Source organism: Castor canadensis, chromosome 4 (genome assembly GCF_047511655.1).
Source record: "Castor canadensis chromosome 4, mCasCan1.hap1v2, whole genome shotgun sequence".
NCBI lineage: Eukaryota > Metazoa > Chordata > Mammalia > Rodentia > Castoridae > Castor > Castor canadensis.
Genome location: NC_133389.1, coordinates 172,797,305 through 172,812,884, shown reverse-complemented (window position 1 = coordinate 172,812,884; position 15,580 = coordinate 172,797,305). Strand labels below are relative to the sequence as shown.

The window sequence follows — 15,580 nt, the reverse complement described above, 5'->3', positions numbered from 1 at the left end:
ACTTACAAAAGCAATCCTATCAGAATAAAAGTGAACCTTGCAGCACAAACCATAAATACCAAGAGAGTATGGGCTGGCATACTTAGAGACCTGAAACACAATAACTTCCAACAAAGATTGCAATACTCAGCAAAGTTGTTCTTTAAAACTGATGGAGAAATATAGACATTCCATGATAAGCATTAACTAATCCAATTCACGACCACCAAGCCAGCATCACAAAAGACCCTTAAAGAACTACTACACACAGAAAAAGAAGAGAGATATATTAAAAGCATGAGAACTCAGGAAAGAATAAACCTCAGTAGAAGACTAGATAAACAAATGAGAATTACAGAAGAATAAACATCATTAGCTCAGCCAATCAGCAAACTTCTAAGATGTATAAGGGAGAAAGCAGTACAAACTCTCTATAATAAATGTATCCTAAGTGTAAATGTCTTGACTCTCCATCAAAATATTCAGAACTGATTTAATTAAAAACGATATCCAACTTGTTTGTTTGCTGCAGAAAATTCATCTAATTGGCAAAGACATATACAGACTTATAATGAAAAGACAGAAAATGGTATTCTAAGAAAACAGAATCCAAAAGCAAGCAGGAATAATTATCCTCATATCTGACAAAATAGATGCCAAGCTAAAATTAGTTAGAAGTGATAAAGAAGGTCACTAAATAGCAATAAAGTCCATCAAAAAGACATAACAATTGTAAATATACATACACTGAAGTTGGTGCAACCAATTTCATAAAACAAATACTATTGGAGGTAAAGGGACAGATAGGTTTAGATACAATGCTAGTAGTGACTTCAATATCCTACTTTCATCAATAGATAAATCATTCAGACCAAAAAAATAAAACATCAGAGGAACTTCAGAGTCAGGATCAAGTGGACTTCTATAGAGTATTCTATACATCTGCTGCAGAATACACATTCTTCTCAGCAACTCATGGAACTTTCTCCAAAACAGATGGCATTTGAAGCCATAAATAAAGACTTTACAAATAAAAAATTGAAATAATTACTTGTATCTTATCAGATCATAATGGAATAAAATTATAAATCAGTACAAAATAAATTACAGAAGTTATAAAAACAGATAGTGATTGAACATTACACTTTTGGATGACCAAGGTGTCATTGAAGAAATCAAGAGGGAAATTTCAAAAAATTAGTAGAATCAAATGAAAACACCATACTGTGATGACAGTTTGAGAAGTTTATATCTTTAAGTGCCTACATAGAAAATCAGGAATACATAAAACAAATAACCTAAGAATGTACTTCAAGGTCTTATGGAAACAAGAGCAAGTCAAACCTATTATCAGATTAAATTAAGTAATAAATTTCAAGTCTGCAATTACAGAAATGAAAACTAAAAGAATGATAAAACAGATCAATTAAACAAAGAGTTATTTGAAAAGGTAAATAAAAGTGATGTCTTTAGCAAACCTAACTAAAAGAAAGGGAAGTCCAAAATTAATAAAAATTAGAGATGATAAAAGAACTATTGACACACATACTACAAAATTCCAGAAGATAACTAGAGAAGATTTCAAAATTTATGTCTCAATAAATTAGAAAGTCTAGGAGAAACAGATAAATTATTCCTAAATATATGGCTTACCAAGATTAAGCCATGATAATGCAATCAATCTAAACAGGTCAAAGAACAGCAATGAGACTGAATCACTAAACAAAAGTTTCCCAAACATGAAAAGCCCAGGACCAGATAGATTCACTATTGAACTCTGCCAGATATTTAAAGAGATAACCCTAGTGATCCCCAAACTTTTCCAAAAAATAAAAAGGGAAGGAACACCTCCAAATGTAGTCTCTTAAGCTCATATTACACTCAAACCAAAACTGTATAAGGATACAACAACAACAACAAAACCTATAGACCAATTTCCTTGATAAACGTATATTCAAAAATTCTTAATAAAATACTTGCAAACTGAATTCAGTAGCACAATAAAATATCATACATCATAATCAAGTTGGTTCATTTCATGGATGCAAAGATGATTCAACATCAGCAAATGAATAAACATGATACATCACACAAGAAGATTCAAGGGAAAAAAATCACAGTAATAACTCAGTAGAAGCAGAAAAGTCTGACAAAATTCAATATCCCTTCATGACAAAACCCCTAAAGAAATTAGAAATGGAAAGCTCTTATCTCAACTTAATAAAGACTACAATATGGCAAAATGATAGCCAACATTACATGGAATGGGAAAAAAACTGAAATCATTTCCCATAAAATCAGGAGTGAGACAAGGGTGCCCATTCCCTCCAATCTTACTCAATACAGTGCTTTAATTCTTAGAGGAATAAGGTAAGAAAGAAATAATGGGGATACAATTAGAAAAGGTGGAAGTCAAATTATCCTTGTTTGCAGATAATGTAATACTATACTAAAACACCCTAAAAACTCCACCAGAAGACACTTAGATCTCAAAAACACTTTCATTGAAGTACAAGGACACAAAATCAACATACAATAATTGGTAGCTTTTCTAAATACCAATAATGAACTTGCTTCAAGAAAGAAATCAGAAAAACAATCCCATTGACAATGGTATAAAAAATAAAATACCAAGAAAAAAACGTAATGAAGGAGGTGAAAGGTGTGTACAATGAAAACTATAAAACATTAAAAAATAAGTTAAAGATGATACTAGAAGATGGAAAGGCTTGCCATGTTCATGGATCTGCACAATTATATTGTGATAATGGTAGTGTTACCAAAGGTTGTCCAGGGATACAATATAATTTCCATCAAAATTCCAATGACATTCCTCAGAGTACTAGAAAAATATACCCTAAAATTCATATAGAAGCACAAAATACCTTGAATAGCCAAAAAATACAGAACAAAACAGCAATGCTGGCAGTACCACAAGATCTGATTTCATTTTATACACAGAGTCACAGTAATAAAATCAGCATGGTACTGGCACACGAGTAGATAAAGAGACCAGTGGAATAGAAAAGAGGACCCATAAATTAACCCACCCAGCTACAGTCATCTAATTCTCAACAAAGTTGCCAAAAACCTACATAGGAGAAAACACAGCCTCTTCAACAAGTCATATTGGGAAAACTGTATATTCACAAACAGAAGACTGAAACTGTCCCTGTACAAAAATCAATTCAAACTGGATCAAAGACCTTAATGTAATACTTGGAAATTAAAAAAAATAATATAGGAAAACAGTTAAAGGTAGAGGCACAGGCAACAACCTTCTGCGTGGGATTCCAATATCTCAGGAAATAACAATAAAAATGGGCAAATGAGCTTCTGTTTGGCAAAGGAAACAATTACCAGAGTGACAACACAGCCTACACAAAGAGTGAGAAATATCTGTCCACTATACATGTGACAGAGGGTTAATATCCAGAATGTATAAAAAGTCAAAAAATTTAAAATAATTCATTTAATAAGTAGGCAAAAATGTACACAGACAATCCTCAAAAGAAGTACTAATTGTCAGTAAGTACATGAAAAAATCTTCAACATCTTTAGCAAAGAAGCACTTCAAAACTGCACTGAATTCTAGCTCTCCACAGTAGGAATAGCTATCATCAAGAAAACATACAACAGGGCTGGGGTGTAGCTCAAGTGGTACAGTACCCACTTACCAAGCACAAGACCCTGAGTTTGACCCCACTAACAACGCAAAAAAAAAAAAAAAAAAAAAATGCTGATAATGATGCAAGTAAAAAAGAGCCCTTATACACTGTTGGTGGGAATGTAAATTAGTGCATCCACTATGGAAATCAGTATAGAGCTTCCTCAAAATTCTCAAAGTAGAACCACCAAATGATCCAGCTCTACCATTCCTGAGTATATATCCACAGATATCAAAGTCAGAATATAATAAACATACCTTAGTGGTTGTGCTAATTTACATTCCCAGCAGCAGTGTATGAGGGTTCCTTTTTCTCCCATCCTTGCCAGAATTTGTTGTCATTTGTGTTCTTGAGGGTATCCATTCTAACAGGAGCGAGGTGGAATCTTAGTGTGGTTTTGATTTGCATTTCCTTTATGGCCTGGAATGTTGAGCATTTCATCATGTGTTTTTTAGCCATTTGAACTTCTTTCTTTTCAAAAGCTCTGTTCAGTTCATTTGCCTATTTCTCCATTGGGTCATTGACTCTGAGGGGAGTTTAGTTTTATGAACACCCTGTATATTCTGGTTATTAATACTTTGTCAGATGTATAGCTGGCAAAGATTTTCTCCCATTCTCAGGGCAGCCTTTTCAAGTTAGAGACCATTCTTTTGTTGTGCTTTTAAAATTCATGTAGTCCCATTTGTCAATTCTTTCTCTTAGTTGCTGAGCCATTTGAGTTCTATATAGGAAATCATTGCTTGTAACTATTAATTCCAATGTAGTCCTTGCTTTTTTCCTGCACTAGCTTCAAAGTTTTAGGTCTTATATTAAGGACCTCAATCCACTTTGAATTGATACTTTGCAGGGTGAAAAACATGAATCTACTTTCAGTTTTTGGCATGCAGATATCCAGTTTTCCCAGCAACATTTGTTGGAAAGGCTGTCTTTTTGCCATTATATCTTTTGGCGCCTTTGTCAAAAATCAGGTGTCATAGCTGCATAGATTCATATACAACTACTACGGAGGGCTGGCAGAGTAGCTCAAGTGGTAGAGGGCCTGCCTAGCAAAGCATGAAGCCCTGAGTTCAAATCCCAGTACCATAAAAACAAAACAAAGTAAAACAACCACTATGGCAAACATTATGGAGACTCCTCAAAAAACTAAAAATAGAACTGCCTTATGACCCAGCAATTCCACTTCTAGGGACATACCTAGGAGGTTACAATAAAGGCATCTGCACACCCATGTTTATTGCAGCACTATTCACAATAGCTAAGCTATGGAAATAGCCAAAATGCCCCACTACTGATGAATGGATTAAGAAAATGTGGCATTTATATATAATAGAATTTTACTTCACCACAAAGAAGAATGAAATTTTGTTGTTTGCAGGTAAATGATAGAATGGGAGAGCATCATCTTTTGTGACGTTAGCCAGTCTTAGAAGGCCAAAAGCCACATGTTTTCTCTCATATGTGGAATGTAGACCTAATACAAACACAGCAATATATGAAAAACAGATCATGTTAAGGGGAGGTCACATACAAGAGGGGGAGCATAAAAGAAGGAAATTAAGATGGTGAATATAGTTGATATACTCTCTGTATAAGAATGAATATAGAATTTTTAACCTGTTGAAGTCATCATAATAAGGGAACTAAGGTAGATAGGAGAAAACTAGAGGAGATGAATCAATATGGGTTATAACATATAATTCTAAAAAATATATATGGAAATATATATATATATATGGAAATGTCATGACAAAGCTCCCTGTGTAGCTATCTTAAACAAACAAAAATGTCATTTTTTTAAGAAAAAATCAGAAAACAAAAAGGTGAAACAGCTCCTGTCTGGAGAGGATGGTACCAGTAGGAGGGAGGAGGAGGTTGGAAAAGGGTACGGGATGGTGAATATAGCGCAAATACTGTATACACATGTATGTAAATGGAAAAATGATACCTGTTGAAAGTATTCCAAGAATGGGTTGTAAATGCCACAATGTACCCCTTCCCAGCACAACATTAAAAATGTTACATTTTAATATAACATAGTTATATTTATTCATATATAGTGCAGCACTATTCATAATAGCCAAGTATGAAATTAACCTAGTTATCCACCAATGCATGAATAGTAGCAAAAAAATGTGATATACCTATATACACTGGAGTAATGTTCAGCCATTAAAAAGTATGAAATCATATTTTTCTGAGGGAAATGAAAGGAATTGGAGGTGCAGTTATTATTCAGGTGAAAAAGCCAGATTCAGAAAGACAAATAGCACATGTTTGCTCCCATATGCAGATTTAGATTTTCAAAAGTACATGAAAATAGAAGGGAGAATATTTGTAAAGAGGGAAGAAACCAGTGATAGTGGGATAGTGTTCAAGACAGAATAATTCAGGGTGGGGAGAGTATAAACAAAGTACATTATATAGATGTATTAAATTTTCATAATAATTCAATTACTTTGTACAGTTAAAATGTGCTAAAAAAAAAAGAAGAGGGAAACCTCTTTGGCACAAAATTCTTTCTGGAGAGAAAGTATAAGCAGAAAGAATTTGTGGGATCTAATCAAGAGCATACCATCTTGCCAAATTCTAATCTCAATCTAGTTCCATGTGTCCCTCTCTAGACATTAGCTGCTGTGTTTAGAGTTAAACTTCCCAATATCTCATAGCTAAATGAATACTGTAGAACCTATAATTCCAGCACAAATAATATCACATGTTCAGTTACTGGAGGAAGACTTCTAAAATATGCCTTTCATTATTTTGTTATGTGTAAATCTCAAAATGCACTCACCTTTATTTTATGGCTCACAAATCATTTCTTCATGACATTCATGATCATCCCAAATTCACTGTGAATAGTCAGTCAAGTCTGGAAGAAAGAAACTAAAAATCCATTCACTGAATCAAGAAAATGCCTAAAGGGTCTCTAAAAATCCTCAAGTAGCACAATCTTCAACTTCCCCTTCTTAATCCCATCATCATCTATTATAATAAGGATTCTTCTTGATTCCCTAAGGTTTTACAATCAGTCCAAAGGTTTGTCATTCTAATCCCCAAAAGGAAAATTTCCTTTTTAACTGTTTGCACTATACTAGAAGTTAATTCAAGGAATTGATTTCTGCGCCCTCAAGAACTGAGTAATAAAGTCTTTTGTATCTATTAAAGTTCTTTGAGAGTGAGACATCCCTCAAAGCTCCAAAGGGCAATTATTGTAAATCTACCTTGCTGGAGCTTTCAGCATAGAGAAAATTTAATTCTCAGGGCCTACTCAGAGACAAAAAGTAGACTTTCTGAGAAAAATAGACTTTCTGAGAGTAGTAGGCCCATATAGAGTGAATTAAAATCATCTGGATTACGGACTACATTTAAAAATGAAGAAACTGAGGTTCAGAGACATTGGTGGTAGAGCTGAAACAAGGACAAATGTCTATTTCTGACTTGTCTTTACCTCAGTCTACCTCAATTGATAAAGATTTCAGTGGTGAAGGAATGTTACATTCACCACATTCAAAATTTAGTTTACTCCATCTCAGATTTCACCAGGCAAGAGAATCCCATACTTAGCTCATTTAAGTTCTGATTTACTGCTTTCATACGCAGATGTTATGATTTAACAAATCCTGTAAGTATCTCAGGAATCCACTTTTCTTAACAGGACAAATAATTCTAATGCACTTGTACTTGGGCCGCACTCCGAGCAACAGTGTTAGGAATATACTTACTAAGCCAAAAAACACTGCTCTGCTTTATTCTCAGGACAGGTGTACTTGCTTGACATTGATAATTGCATACTGAATTGTTTTAAGTTTGTTTGGGTATCAACTTTGCACTAAACACTTTTCTAAACCACTTTCTGTCTCCTCTCTATCTGCAGAACATAATAATCTCACAATATTTGCAGTTACTTCTCCCTATAATAAATCTTGAACAGAGCTTGCCAACCACAAGAAATTTTCACAATGAATTGGAAAGAAGTAAACATCATTTGAAAGAACTTCACTGTTGATTCTAATGCCCATTAAAATTTTACTTGGAGTTTTGTTCTGAATTAACATTTAGCATATGCTTTTAATATTTATAGGAATTTCCCTCTTTTCAAGCTTTTCTACTCTTCAAGGCCCTTAAATTCTGCTGCTTCTGGAAAGTCCATTTCTTATTCATACATCTGAAATTATTCTAGCCATCTATGCTCTTAAGCACTTTGTTCAAAACTCTAAATAACATAGTATATATTGAATTGTTCTTTACATCTACATTTCCTCACCCTAGCAGAAACTTTGCTGTACTCATCTTTACACTGTCATCTTTCATCTCATTGTCAATAAATATTCATGGAGAAGAGGAAAGCAGGCAGGCAGGCACATGCAAATGTCATGTTGCTGAAGTTAAGAACTTCCTACGCATGTTTTTATTTGGCCAGTAGACAAAGACAAGAGTAACCGGAAGAAAGATTCTTCTGCATCTACTCATCAAGAATTTAGTCTTTACTAAACCTAAAGACCTGAATGTCTTTCACATGTTTTCAATTTAAAACATTGTATTTTGTAAAACTCTTATAGCTTTGAAATGTAATGAAGTACACGTTGGATAAATTACGTATTTTTGAATGACAGAAAGCATCCAGCATATAAAGACATTTGGTAAAGGAATGTGGTTTCAGAATTTTACTCTAAAAATTTGAGATCTAGGGATATTTTTTTCTGTGTGAGTATGGGTGTGGGGTGCTGGGGATGAAGCCATCCTTGCTCATGCAAAGCACACTCTACCACTGAACTCTACCACAACAGAACATTTTAAGATAACATTTTAGAATAAAAATGCCTTCTCAAACTCCTTCAATTGTTGATATTTTTCTCCTCATCCTATAAGAGGTTTGCAAGTTTATTTCTATTGATTAAAATCAATAAAGAAAAAAACATTTATTTACTGAAACTGGCTGGGATAATGGAGTACTGTACTAATTGTGTCAGTATTGGGTCCTGAAAATCAATTCTAGGGCACTGACACCATTACTTTCTTCTTGCAAACAAAGGTTCTTTAAATTTTTTTTAAAATGCCCACTATGTTAGACATGAAAGACAAAGGATTACACTTGAAGAGAATATGACAGCATTTGCCCATTTTGATTAGCTGAATGTCATTAATACTGGCTCACTATGAGTGTTCCAGTTATGCTCATTTTAGGAGAAGGACATAACAGCACAAGTCCTATGTTTACAATGGCACTAGTTTCTTGACAGCTCTTAAATTAAGAGCTTAAAGTCATTTCAAAGAAAATTCAAATTCTGTAAAATATCACAATCAAAACATTTTGGATCTAGACAGGACTCTTCCCTCCATGCATGCTACTTGGCTAGCGTGAAAGAATGCCATGGTTTTGTGGAATTTCCAATTTTAGCTTCTTAGAGTCTAGCCAACCTTCAATCACACAGGTTTCAATGGTACTTACTAGGTTCTTTCAAAGCAGAGTTGTTCTTTTTCTGGAAAGATCATTTTGTAATTATATCCAAGGAACAATGTTTAGAATTTATTTTTAAAAGAGGAAGTGTAGGTCAAGACTAAAGTTTATAACCACCATGTAGTCTCCACCCAAAGGGTTCCTTAAATCTACATTTTAAACCTTTTCATTATACCTCCTCTGAAGGTGATTTGGATTCCTTGGTTTCTCTTCTACAAATAATGGAAACAAATACATGGCAAAATTAGATTGAAAATTCAAACATGAGCTCTTCAAAATCTTTAGGGAAATATATAAGTAGTTGATTTTTTATTAGAACTTTTAAATCTCAAACGCAAGGCAGAATAAAGGAGAACTTCTGTAAGAACTTCTGTAAATGTCACAATGTACCCCAAAAACAATAATAATATGATAATTTAAAAAATCTTAAAAGCAATCTTGCATTTGCAAAAAGGAATAATCAGTAAGGAGTAGTATAACTACATATTAAAGTCAACTCCAAAAATAGTGATAATTGGTAGGACAGTTAAAGCTTTAAATAGTACCTGAGCTATTGTTTTTTCATGATAAATATTCATAATAAATCCTACATAATTTACATGGGCAAAGCCTGAAGTTACACAAAGCAATCTCACGTATGTTGTTGTGCTTGATTTTGGCATTGTCTTTATGACACAAGTAGGTAGGACTTAACTGTCTTGGAGAAGTCACTTAATCTCCAGTTTGTCATGTGTAAGATTGTAATATTGAATGACTCTTGCCCTAACTAATGCCTTGTGTTGTAAAAATGAACAAATTGGTCTTTTATGACGGACCCCAAAAATAAATAAATAAATACATTAGAAATTAATGTAAATTATTGTCCTCATTACAAAGGCAAAATCTGTGTTTTCAAATTATTTCTGATCTATCACAGATATGTATGTACATACATATATGTCTTATGCCTATTATTGCATATTTAGTCTCTTGAAAAATATTTCAATAAATTAATGAAGAAAAGAACATATTCTGTCTTGGACAAGAATCAGTTAAATCTAGAGAAGGATCATATACTGACCCCATAAAGTAGCCTCAACAAAATGGAAAGAATTGAACTGATTCACAGTACAGTCTCTGATCTCAAGAGAAGTTACCTAGAACTACAATAAATATACAAAATAGACACAAAATACAAAAATGTAGAAAATTAAGCAAAATACTTCTTAATTAAGATATTAAGAAAAAATATATTAGAATATCTTGGACTAAATAGTAATGAAAACATAAAAATTTGTGTGATGTAGCTAATGGTATAATGAAAGAAAATGTATATCCTTAAACATAAATGTTTGAAAAGAAGGACTTAAATGAATTATCTGTACATCGATATAAAGATATAAGAAAAAAAAAACAGGAAGATTATTGTGCCTGATACACACACAAACAGAGAAAGAGAGAGAGAGAGAGAGAGAGAGAAGAGAAAGCACTTGACCAAAGAAGATGGTTACATTACCAAGAAGTGCATAAAAAGGCTCAAACTCATAAGTAACCTGGGGAAAATAAATTGAAACTATAGTTAGTGATATGAGGACATATCCACCAATATAACTATCATTAAAATCTTGATGATAGCAGGGGTTGGTGAGGATTTGGAGAGACAAAAACCCTGTTGGTTTACTGGTAAGAGAAAACGTATATATCACCATTATGGGAAATACTTGGTAGTATCTATTAGTGTAATTTTTCTAACATCCTATTCAGAGCACCTCATTATCCTTTTTTCTTGTCTGAGGTAGGATTTACCAAACACTTATCTTTGTAGTGCATAAATTAAACAACACTAAGCATTAGGAAAATACAAATGAAAACCAAATGACTCATCACTTTACTCCAGTGAAATTGGCTATAAAAGAAAAGGGACAAAATTAAATGCTTTTGAGGACATGGAGAAAAGGGGCCATTTCTATGTTGTTGGTAGGAGTGTAAAATAGAATTGTAACTTTGGAAAACAATTTTGTAATTTCTTGAAAAGCTAAACAGGCAACTACCAAAAAATGTACATTTGTTTTCTGGGGCAGTGTCTCAGAGAAATGAAGACTTATATAAAAACCTGTATACAATGTTTGTAATGGCTTTAGTAATGTTCCCAAAGTAGAAACAACCCAGATGGCTGATGGACAAAGTGTAAGAGGGGGTCAATCCAATTAAAGTACAAGATATAGATATTTGAAATACCAAGGTGAAACCCCCTTGAACAATCAACACATACTTAAAAAAAAAAAAGGACAAGAAAGAAAAACAAGTCCCGTCCAGGGATGGGTAACAATGGGAAGGAGGAGGTAAATGGAGAGGATGAAGGAGGGTGAACATGGTAGATGTTCTTAGTCTACATGTATGAAAACTGAACACTAAAACCTGTTGAAATTATTCTGAGAAATGGGTAAGGGGATGACAGAGAATGATAGAGGGGGTATTACAAGCACATATGTAAATGTCTCAATGAAATCCTTCTGTACAACTAATAAATACTAATAAAAAAAAACCTTTAAAAAGTCAGTGGTGAAACAAGTTGTGACACGTAGGATATTTGTGATAGAAATGTTATGTGTCTCAACTTCACTAATGCCAACATTGTGTGAGTAGGCTGAAATGTAGTTTTTACAACAGTTTTATCTTCAGGGATGCTAGATACTCTGTTCTATTGTTTTCAACTGCATGTAAACCTACAATTATATCAAAGTAAAAATTTAAAAATGAAAATAAAAGGGGCTAGGGTTTGTCTCTTGGATTTAAATAACATAAAATTAATCAATTATTTAATAAAAATAGTAGGGTTGCATACTAATATATAGATTATATCTCCCTCTGTGAATTTTAAACCATTACTGTCCAAGCTTTGCCTATTTTGAGACTCTCCTACTCCCGCCTTGATTTTTTTTTTTATTTTTGTTTTTTGTTTTTTTTTAATTTTTATTTTATTCATATGTGCATACAATGTTTGGGTCATTTCTCCCCCTTTCTCTCCTCCCCTTCTCTTACCACCCACTCCCTCCCTTACCCCCCCTTACCCCTCGCTACCTGGCAGAAACTATTCTACCCTTATCTCTAATTTTGTTGAAGAGAGAGTATAAGCAATAATAGGAAGGAACAAGGGTTTTTGCTGGTTGAGATAAGGATAGCTGTACAGGGAGTTGACTCACATTAATTTCCTGTGCATGTGTGTTACCTTCTAGGTTAATTCTTCTTGATCTAACCTTTTCTCTAGTTCCTGGTCCCCTTCTCTTATTGGCCTCAGTTGCTTTTAAGATATCTGCTTTAGTTTCTCTGCATTGAGGGCAACAAATGCTATCTAGTTTTTTGGGTGTCTTACCTTTCCTCATATCTCCCTTGTGTGCTCTCGCTTTTATCATGTGCTCAAAGTCCAATCCCCTTGTTGTGTTTGCCCTTGATCTAATGTCCACATATGAGGGAGAACATATGATTTTTGGTCTTTTGGGCCAGGCTAACTTCACTCAGAATGATGTTCTCCAATTCCATCCATTTACTTGCGAATGATAACATTTCGTTCTTCTTCATGGCTGCATAAAATTCCATTGTGTATGAAGACCATGATGTTATTTTCTTCTCACTCAAATGTTTTTCTCTCTTCTACCTTCCTCAGTGCTACCAGATCTTTGTGTGCTTAACAGAGTTCCTTCTATGCCTTGAGTCTAACTTCATTCCATGCTTTAAATATCTTTATTAAGAATTCTATATATACTCATATTACTTAGGCGACTACTTACCTATATGATTGATTTGTAATATAGTACATTTAAAAAAAAGACATTATTTATTTAAACTTTATCATAAGACTGAATTTCAGAAAGTTTAAGCAACCTTACAAATTGTTATAGGCAAAGCCAATATTCAGACCTCAGATTCTTAAATCCTTTGCAAAATGGTCTTGCTTAATATTGTTTTTTAGTTGTGCAAAACTGATTACTCTCATGGTTTGTGTATGAAAAATAGTCACTAAATATCATAAATTGACTGTACAGGTATATATGTACAACACATAAAAATTGCAGCATTGAAAAAAATGATTAAAATGACTTAATCCCCTTTGCACCTCAAACATCCCCTCCTCTACTGTTTCTCTTTAGAGCTAGAATAAACACACACACGCACATGCACACACACATACACACAGATTATCAACATCTTTGTTTTCACTCAGTACTATACCTTGGAAAGAATTCCATATCTGCACATGAAGGCTGTTGTTGACAGGCCTTAGAGTGAACTCCTATAATTCCTGCCTCCTCATATCCATGCCTTGGTACACTCCTCTCACTTTCATTATAGTCTAGACCTGTTACTTGCTTTTAATCAAAAAGGTGTCCAAGGTGATGGAATGTGATTCTGGTGATTATTTTAAGATAGTAAGGTATAAGAGTATGTGCTGCTAATAAATAGTCTCCAGAGACTGTCCTTACTCATTGATGTAGTAAGAGGCCATGTGGAAAGGAATTCCAGATAGCTCACAAGAGGTTAGGGAAATCTTCAGCAAGCAGTCAATATAAGCTCAACTCTAACCACAAGGAAATTATTTTTACAGATAACCCAAGTAACCATTAATTCAGACACTTTTCCAGTTGAGCTTCAATATTATAACACAGCCCAACAAAGCTTCATTGCAGTCTCAAATGACTCTGAGAAGTTCTGATTCAACAGAATCAGGAATCTTAATCCTCAGAAATTGTTGATTGTTATAAACTGCTAAATGTGTTAATTTTTTTACACAATAATGGAAAACTGATATAAGTATCTACCATATTTTTCTTACTTCATAGCATTACATTGTGTTCATGTACCACATAAAATTTTAATATTTTTCCATTTGATGGATATTAACTGTACATGACCCTCTCTACTTATCTGAAAATATATTTCCAAGGTTAATTCCCAATAGTAAGATCTTGTGTTAAATATGTTGTTGTTAACATTTTATTGATATTATGAAAAACTGTACAAAAACTACAGAATTCTATACTTTTTCTAGCACTATGTGAGCTTTCCTTTTCCTCTGTTAATATTTTATTGCTATTATATCTATTTTCCAAAATGCTGTTTTGCAATTTTACTCCGTTTATAATGGTAATATTTTAATTCATTTATGAGTTCAAATTATATGGTTAATTGTGTAAATCACAATATATATCAATAAATTGACTTTTCAAATTACATGCCTAAGACAGTGAACACACCTAACCAAAGTTTCTAACACAGCAAAAACACCATGACTCACACAATCATTCTGTTTGTATAAGGTATACAAAAACTATCTGGTCAATTGAAATGCATTTTCTTCAAAAAATTTGTACTGTTTTATTAAACTATTGTCATCTTCTATAATGTTTTAAGTAGAAATACCAAGCAGTACTGATACATGTAACTCGAAACCAAAATGATAATGAGCCTTTTCACCGAAGATTCAAAAACTCCAGCTTATCTTCAATTAACTTATCTCTTAACCTCCCAAAGCAAGACAAGGCAAAAGTTTTGTATAAATTCCCAGAATCATTAAGATGATAATGATAATTTAAAAGATTATCTTCTTATGCTTCTCTTACCATAACTTACCTAAAAGTTTCTAAAAGATAATGATAACAAAATCATTAAGAATCACAGGCACCAAGGTGGTACTTGGTGTAACACATCACAGTGCACAAAGAATTTCTTATTCAATTTCACGCATTTTTTTTCTGCATTCATAGCAGAAGTTTAGTGTAGGATTTTTCTGATTTAAGTCAGAAAAAAGTATGAGTAAAGCTCAGACAACACTTGGAAATATGTCAGGAACATATATATCCAGTTTATAAGACAGAGATGGTAAATATATATTAATATGCATATATAAAATTATATCAGGTACATGATAATTCTGTGTGATTTGTATTTATGTGATAATTGCATATGTATATGTGTGTACATGCACACACATAGTATATAATATATGTATAGTTCATATGTATGTGTTCTACTAAAATTTACTTTGAAATGTCCTTCAACGTGCTCTCAAGAGACAGTCAAATGGAATAAGCAATTTTCAGATCTCAGGGAGCCCTAGTGTTAATTTAAGCACACTGGAAGCATACTTAAGTAAGCAGGACACCTTTGGGAAGAATTGTGTCTCTTACCAATACAAAAATAGTACCCTAATACCATACATAAACCTGAAACATAAAGATGGCATCCTTTTTCTAGTATCAGTTTATACTGATCAACTCTAAAATGGTTAAATAAGCAGTAAAGGTAAAGAAAATGAACAAATGCTATGGATTTAATTAAATCAGAAATTACTATCTAAAAGTTAAAATGTTAAGAAGGATTTAGGAGAAAATATGCTGCTTCAGCTACCATGGAGAAAGATAGGGTGAGTCACAGATCTTTGCACAGATACAGAGGTACCTGGAAATGATGAAGACTTATTTGTAATACAATGAGGAAT

At 33.2% G+C, this 15,580-nt stretch overlaps 1 long non-coding RNA gene across 2 annotated transcripts in view; it reads right to left on the bottom strand.

The window, feature by feature from the left end:
- Positions 1-6,521, bottom strand: part of LOC141422402 (uncharacterized) — a 79,333-nt gene extending 72,812 nt beyond the window's left edge. For both annotated transcript variants that reach the window (XR_012446943.1, XR_012446944.1), the window contains exon 1: positions 6,439-6,521. This is a non-coding gene — a long non-coding RNA (uncharacterized lncRNA). The remainder of the gene's footprint in view (positions 1-6,438) is intronic.
- Between the last annotated feature and the right edge of the window lie 9,059 nt (positions 6,522-15,580).